We start from the raw sequence: 8,290 nt of genomic DNA, 5'->3' as shown, positions 1-8,290 counted from the left end.
AGTACACGGATGCCCCACTTGCACTATCATTTTCTATGTTTAGTGGACAGTGAAATTGGAATAAATTCTCTAATTTGGCATTTAAATTAGAATGATCTTATCAAAGGGAACATGTATACTAAGTTTCAAGTTGATTGGACTTCTACTTTATCAAAAACTACCTTGACCAAAAACTTTAACCTGAAATTTGCACTATCATTTTCTATGTTCAGTGAACCGTAAAATTGGGGTCAAAACTCTAATTTGGCATTAAAATTAGAAAGATCATATTATAGGGCACATGTATACTAAGTTTCAAGTTGATTGGACTTCAACTTCATCAAAAACTACCTTGACCAAAAACTTTAACCTGAAGCGGGACAGACGGACGAACGGACGCACAGACCAGAAAACATAATGCCCCTCTACTATCGTAGGTGGGGCATAAAAAATCATCTACAAAATTGTTCGTCAATTTCTATTCATCTTGTATTACTTATATTTTCTTGCTGTATAAAATTTTACTGTTAGCGTGTGTTTGTGTCCGTTTCTGCGCTCAAATGAATGCATGTTACTTAGTCTTATTCTCTTAGTTGACACTGCATTTTTTTTTATAATGATTGAAAATATGTCACAATTTCGACTGCTGTACTGTTTTTGACATTTTTGGCTATTATGTCTGTTTGAATTGTTTTGTTCACACAATATCATTGAATTTTATGCGACTGTCATATACAAGTGAGAGGTTTAGCTAGCTATGAAACCAGGTTTATTCCACCATTTTCTCTACATAAGAAAATGCCTGCGCCAAGTCAGGAATATGATAGTAATTGGAACTAAAATGGATGCAATTACCAAATTCAAAAACAATCGGTTATATACTTATGTAAGATTGGATTTTACATGAAATTCTGTTAAAATTTTACTACTGTTGTTCAACCACTGACTTTCTTTTACGGAAAGATTCTTAACTCATATGGAGTGATAATTGTCAAAACACTTTTGAAAATAGCAAATCACTTTCAACTAACAGTTCTGTTCTGATTACTCCAGTCTTTAAAAAAATTGTAAGGGTTCCTCGGAACCCAGTGTCTCGCCTATTTTTGCTGTAAATCGCAGGCTCAACAACGAGTAGGAAAAAAATCAATAAAAATATTCCTCTTGTTACTATTTTATGATTGTAAGAAAATCTAAGTCCATTTAAAAGTAAATTACAGAAAGTACGGAGTAATCTTTTTACAAACTTTACTTCTGGATACAATCTAATGATCATAAATAAGCTTCTGTCCAAGTTTGATACAAACCCAGGATAGTTTAAGAAAGTTATTAAAATTTTAAAAACTTTAACCACAGAGTGAATGTAATGGTATCCCGCAGAAAAACTAAGTCCATTTAAAAGTAAAATATGAAAAAAATGGATTTATTTATTTACAAAATTTACTTCTGGATACTATCTTATGATCATAAACAAGCTTCTGTCCAAGTTTGGTACAAACCCAGGAAAATTTAAGAAAGTTATTAAAATTCTAAAAACTTTAACCACAGAGTGAATGTAATGTTTCCCCGCAGAAAAAACTAAGTCCATTTATAGTAAAATACGGAAAAAAAGGAATTTTATTTTTACAAAATTTACTTCTGGATACTATCTTATGATCATAAACAAGCTTCTGTCAAAGTTTGGTAGAAATCCAGTATGGTTTAAGAAAGTTATTAAATTTCAAAAACTTTAACCACAGAGTGAATATTTGTTGACGCCGCCGACGACGCCGACGACGACGGAATGTAGGATCGCTTAGTCTCGCTTTTTCGACTAAAGTCGAAGGCTCGACAAAAACAATTCAAACTTACCGTTGACGCAAGTGATGTAGACGTTGGAGCGGTTTGGCACAGTTGTGTGATATTATATCTTAATCTCACTACAATTATGAAGCTTAATCCCAATATTATATTTTATTTTCAGAATTTACCTGTGACGTCATTCTGTTTTTGCGTTGATACATCCGTGTGACGCACAGTTCATTTCTATACTGTGCTGTATTTGTTTAATTTAGTAAATCAATTTTAGGTGTTCGTTGTAATTGTGTGGTTTATTTGTTGAACTGTACTTTTATTAATGTCAATCATTCCAAAATCCTAGAGTTGAAAGACTTTAAATGACCCAAGATTCCATGTGCATTTGAAACGCTATAACTAGATTAAGAACAGCTTAATGTCCCAAATATCTTTTTCATACTATGCACGTGCCTATCAAAACATTTATCTAATAGCGATACATCAAAACTTTGACTGACCGCAAAAGTATCAAAAAACTCCGTAGAGAACAAAATCTGTGTGTGAGTAAAACTATAAAACAATTATTGTTTTAGATCATTGATAAAGACCGCAAAAGTAATAAATATGCCTCATTGGCGAAAAATCAAGTTGTTCTAAACACAAAATTGAGAATGGAAAAAGACTACTTATTTATAATCAAGAACAAAATTGCTGACAAGAAGTTTGTTAAAAAATTAAATTCTTCAAAAAATGTACATAAAGTTATAGTTATACAAATATTTTTTGGTCCTTGTGATTCATTTCAAGCTATGTATAAAATTTTGACCGGTCCCTGCCTTAAAAGTTTATTAGCACTCATGAAAAACAAACTCCAAAGGCAGTGACACACCCGTCAGTTCGAGGGAACACATCATGGTTCTGGGGGAGCAAAGCGTGCTTTAGACAGCGCAGCATGGCTGCCGAACGAGTTGAACTGACGGTGGTGATGAGACAACTGAATTCTTAGGGGAATAAATGAAATTTAGTTTAAAGATCTAGACAATAAAATGTCATTTATGTCCATAAACTCAGATGAGAATCAGCATGGTGTGAGGTGGTTTAGCCTTCAATATATCAACGATATTAAAACATGCTTCACAGACAAGTAAAATTAACCACGTAAACTAAAAATAAGTGTATTAATATACATAAACAAACTATTCTAACACAATGACTTTATGCAAATGTAAAAAAAAAATTAAGACTCAGTTCAACTTCGTTGAGCATATTTGATAGAAGTTGGGGAAATCTTTAAATGCCTACAATAACTATCTGATTTCCATCGACCAAGTACTTTGATCAAATTCTCTTCTAATCGTGCTTTCTCTGCACTGCATGCGGCACCAGATCTGAACCCTCATTGTCAATTTCTAGATGTATAAGTCAAGATATGACACAGACTTAACTGTATCTGTTGAATTCTTTATCTCAAGTTCGATGGGATAGATGCGCTCAACATAGTCTCCAGATTTTGAATTATTTAGTGAGAGAACATCATCTATATAGCGGAAAGTAAAGCTAAAGAATACTGCCAACTTCTTATCTTTCTTCCTAAGAAGTTCCTGTATGAAGCCATCCTCATAATAATAATAAAGAAACAAGTCGTCAAGAAAAGGGGTACAATTGGTTCCCATTAGAATACCGACAGTTTGTTAAAAATTACGTCCTCCAAACGTAACAAATATGTTGTCAATCCAGAAATCAGGCATCTTGATAATGTCAGTTTCAGAGAATTCAGATTCTTTACAAGGTAGTATTTATCCCTCCTCAAGACAAGATACTCGTATCTACGTTTGCCATTATTTTTTATGAAACAAAGCAATACCAGCAATTTGTCTTTTAGTTTGGAATGGGTAAACTTGTGTTATGTGTAGAAATCCTCTCACTATTCATAAATGTTTACTTTATCTCTGTGTATATTGTTCATAAAAATTAAAGATCTCCCTACACTCAATTTTATTGCAATTATCATGAGAATTTAAATTAGCCTTATTTGTTTTGTGTGGCCGTTTAAGTTGTTTACATAGTAGTTTGCCAATATTATCATTTAATTTAGAAATCACTGAAACAATCGTAGATACCGATGGAATGATTAGAACTTTCCATTTGACTTACCAGAATGATCATAATCTATGATGCATAGTTTCCTTTCTACAGTTTTCTAGAAGTTTTCCCTCTACAGTGTTCTAGAAGTTTCCTTTCTACAGTTTCCTAGAAGTTTCTGTGGGTTACTATATACAGTCATCAAAATTAAGACTTTTTCAGAAATATGAAATTATTCTAAGAAGATCTCTGTAGAAATTGGATTGACATTTTTATTAACAACATTTTACTAGTTTGTGAACTTATTGAACATAATATTCCGTTTAGATTTCGCAACAGTAGGAGAAGCATTTCAGATAAATAAAAGACTAGGATCGCAATTCAGATATTTTAAGTTGACATTAATTTGGCTTATATTTCCTGTAAAGTTCTAAAAAAATATTTTCAAATTCATTATTGATTTTTGTCTTGAATTGTTGGCTTCAACTTAAAAGTGATTTAAAAGTTGTACACATCATAAAAATTAGCCTATATAAAGAATATCGTTTCCATCTTAGTACCAGTATTTCATAACTGTGTTTTCATGTAGCAGATTGTTGGTTTAATTCTAAAATGCAATGTTAGATATTTTATTCCAAATATCACTTGACAAATCTAATTATAGTAAATGTATATAGCATTTGAATACATTATATCAAACCCATGCAACTTATTCATGTAGTTAGTTTAGTTAATAAAAAACAACAATAATTAAACTATTATAGTAGCAAACGAGATAATTTTTTAATCACACCACACAATTTTCCTAATAATCATATCATTCACACAAGCATTATCACAATCATGCACAAGCAAATATTTACACATTGCCTGTCCAAATATATCAGCTTCTAATTATTAATTAACTTTTTTGTCATACCATTCAAACAGAAACAATGAAAAACTTCATATAATCAACTGCAAAGAGCATGATTGCTCTGAGGGATACGATTGCCATTGTTTTCATTGATACATGTGCATGTATAACCTGTATGAAACAATCTGTATGGAATGTACACAGAATATAGTAGGAAGTTTGCTTTGAATTCCTACCAGAAAAAAGTGATATTCCAGTCAGACAGTAGTAGGAATCCACACGGAAAATAGGCGAAAAATTTAAATTAGCAGGAATTTCTTAGTAGGAATATTGTATATTCCTACCAGGAATATGCAAATTAGCAGGAATAATTTGGTAGGAAAATAAAATTCCTACTAGAAAACCTGGTAGGAATTTTTCAAAATTCCACCCAGAAAAAAATATTTTCTAGTAGGAATCTAAAAATATACAAAATGTAAGTGTATATTCAAAAATACACAACTGGGTCAATGATAAGTTTGAATCTCAACAACAAAGAGCAAAGGACATTCATGGAATCAATTCCTTTTTAAAAAAAATAGACTTTTGAAATGTTTAAGGAAACTGCATGTAATGTATGCAAGCTATAGAAAGTGTTATACATAAAGAACATGTAGATCTAAATTAGTTTAAAGAACAAATAATGAGTAAGATTATGCACTATTAATGAATTATTAATTGATTACTAAATACTTTTGGCAGGCAGATACAAAACAATCATCTTGAATGTATAAGAATTACCTTTAGTCTTGATTATCCACATTTTCTTACATTTCTACATTGTTACGTTGTGTGACCCTAGCTTGCATCATTGTATTCCAACACAATTTTTCAATCTTTCCCCTCCAACTTTTGAATTTGTGAACTGGAACTTGCTTGCATTTAACATTGCAAAATGTGTGTCATTTGCAAACAGGAATCCAGTTCAAGATAACTTTCCAGGTAGAAATATTTTCTGGTAGGAATTTATAAATAAATTCTGGTAGGAATCATAAACATGTAGTAGGAAAATAAATAATCAACTCAGATTTTCAAAACAAAAAAAAATCTATACAGACTTTAACAATTCCACCTAGGTAGTAGGATTTTTGAAGTGGGAATATTAAAAAATCCAGTCAGACTTTTGTTCATTTTCCATGTCCGTCTACTTTCTATATAGAATCTTTGAATCTATGTGGTTTCCTACTTCATTCCTACTAGTGTCTGGGTGGAATCCTACTACTTATTTCGTACGGGTAGTGTTGTTCTCAAAAATAATTCAACTTCACATGTAAAATGTAATTTACGTAATCTGAATAGTTATTCAACTTTAAAAATAGCCAATCCTAAGTGTATGAACAATGTTATTATCGTGGTTTTTTTTTGTACTATCAATTCCAAATGTACTTTCAACAGCAGTCACTGAGAGTGAGAGAAGGTATCTCACTTCGTACCTTATCAACTATTTTCCTACGTGAATTCTAGGAGGAACCCTATTTCTAACTTTTTAAATATTTAATTTCCTTTGGGTCAGTGGGCATGACTCCTTTCCATACACATTCCTCTATTTAAATTGAGATCGCTTTTAAAATAATATGACGTCTGTCGACAGAGCGATTTAATTTTTCTCAAGGTATCGTTGTATTTTGATTCTGAATTGCCAGAAGTAGAAGGGAGACAACTCGAAGCGATAAATGATGCATATGATTTAAAATTATGCAACAACAATAACAATCAATAGCAGACAGACAAAGAAAGGATCTCATGAGTTTCAAATTAAGCAGTGGAGCGGGGAATCCAGAGCAACCATTCAATCTGATACCCCTTAAAGTCAAGAAAAACTATAGGCATGGACGTATATTTTAAATGTTAATCAAACAACCTAGATGGTTTTCCATTTCTTTGTGGAAGTACAATATCAATAAGCAGTTTCATTACAGTGACATATAAGAAAAACTCCACTTCAGTTCTTATATGACAGAAATAGATTCATCAGAATTCAGAGAACTATCCCATTTTATCTGTTCTTTGTTCCTTTGGTATTTCAACCAAAGATGAAGAACTGGATCTTCCATCACTGTATTGGATACCTAAACTACATAAGTGTCCTTACAAACAACGGTATATTGCTGGGTCTTCCAAGTGCTCCACGAAACCCCTTTCTAAATTATTAACAGCTATTTTATCAGCAATCAAAGACGGGCTTCAAAGTTATTGTGAAACTGCCTATTCTAGAGGTGGCGTGAATCAGATGTGGATACATAAAAATTCCAAAGATCTTTTAGAGTACATACAATCTAAAACTCTTTCATCTTGTAACAGTATTAAAACATTTGACTTTTCTACTCTTTACACAAGTATTCCACATTCCAAACTAAAAGACAAATTGAAAGAGTTGGTGTTAATTTGCTTCATAAAAAAGAATGGCCAACGTAGATACAGTATCTTGTCTTAGGGAGGGATAAATCCTACTTTGTAAAGAATCATTCTGATTCAAACAAAAATTCTCTGAAACCGATATTATCAATTAAGATGCTTGATTTCTTGATTGACAACATATTTGTTACGTTCGGAGGACGTGTTATTCAACAGACTGTCAGTAACCCAATGGGAACAAACTGTGCCCCTCTACTTGCTGACTTGTTTCTTTATTATTATGAGGCTGTCTTCATGCAGGAACTTCTTAGGAAGAAAGATAAGAAGTTAGCAATATCCTTTAACTCTACTTTCCGCTATATAAGTGACGTTCTTTCACTAAACAATTCAAAATTTGGTGACTATGTGGATCGCATCTATCCCATCGAATTGGAGATAAAGGATACTACAGATACAGTTAAGTCGGCTTCATATCTTGACTTACATCTAGAAATTGACAATGAGGGTCGGTTGAAGACAAAACTTTACGACAAAAGAGATGATTTCAGCTTTCCAATTGTGAACTTTCCATTTCTAAGTAGCAACATTCCAGCAGCACCTGCATACGGGTATATATCTCCCAATTGATACGATATTCCCGGGCTTGCATTTTTTATCATGATTTTCTTGATAGAGTGTTACTGCTCACAAGGAAGCTATTAAATCAAGAGTTCCAAATGGTGAAGTTGAAATCATCCCTTCGTAAATTTTACGGACGCCATCACGAGTTGGTTGACCGTTATGGAATAACCGTTTCATAAATGATATCGGATATGTTCCTAACATCGTAACTACAATCCCCTTCCCTTTCATGAATTTGACCTACCGAATTAGACTATTTACCGGATTTGTAATCACATAAGCAACACGACGGGTGCCGCATGTGGAGCAGGATCTGCTTACCCTTCCGGAGCACCTGAGATCACCCCTAGTTTTTGGTGGGGTTCGTGTTGTTTATTCTTTAGTTTTCTATGTTTTGTCATGTGTACTATTGATTTTCTGTTTGTCTTTTTCATTTTTAGCCATGGCGTTGTCAGTTTGTTTTAGATTTACGAGTTTGACTGTCCCTTTGGTATCTTTCGTCCCTCTTTTATCAAAACTAAGGAATTCCCTCTGACGTATTTCTAAATTTACAAAAACACTAAATATAAATACTGCTTAATTCTG

Source organism: Mytilus trossulus, chromosome 2, assembly GCF_036588685.1.
Source record: "Mytilus trossulus isolate FHL-02 chromosome 2, PNRI_Mtr1.1.1.hap1, whole genome shotgun sequence".
Lineage (NCBI taxonomy): Eukaryota > Metazoa > Mollusca > Bivalvia > Mytilida > Mytilidae > Mytilus > Mytilus trossulus.
The sequence above is the reverse complement of the archived record's forward strand: the minus strand, read 5'-3'. Positions refer to the sequence as shown.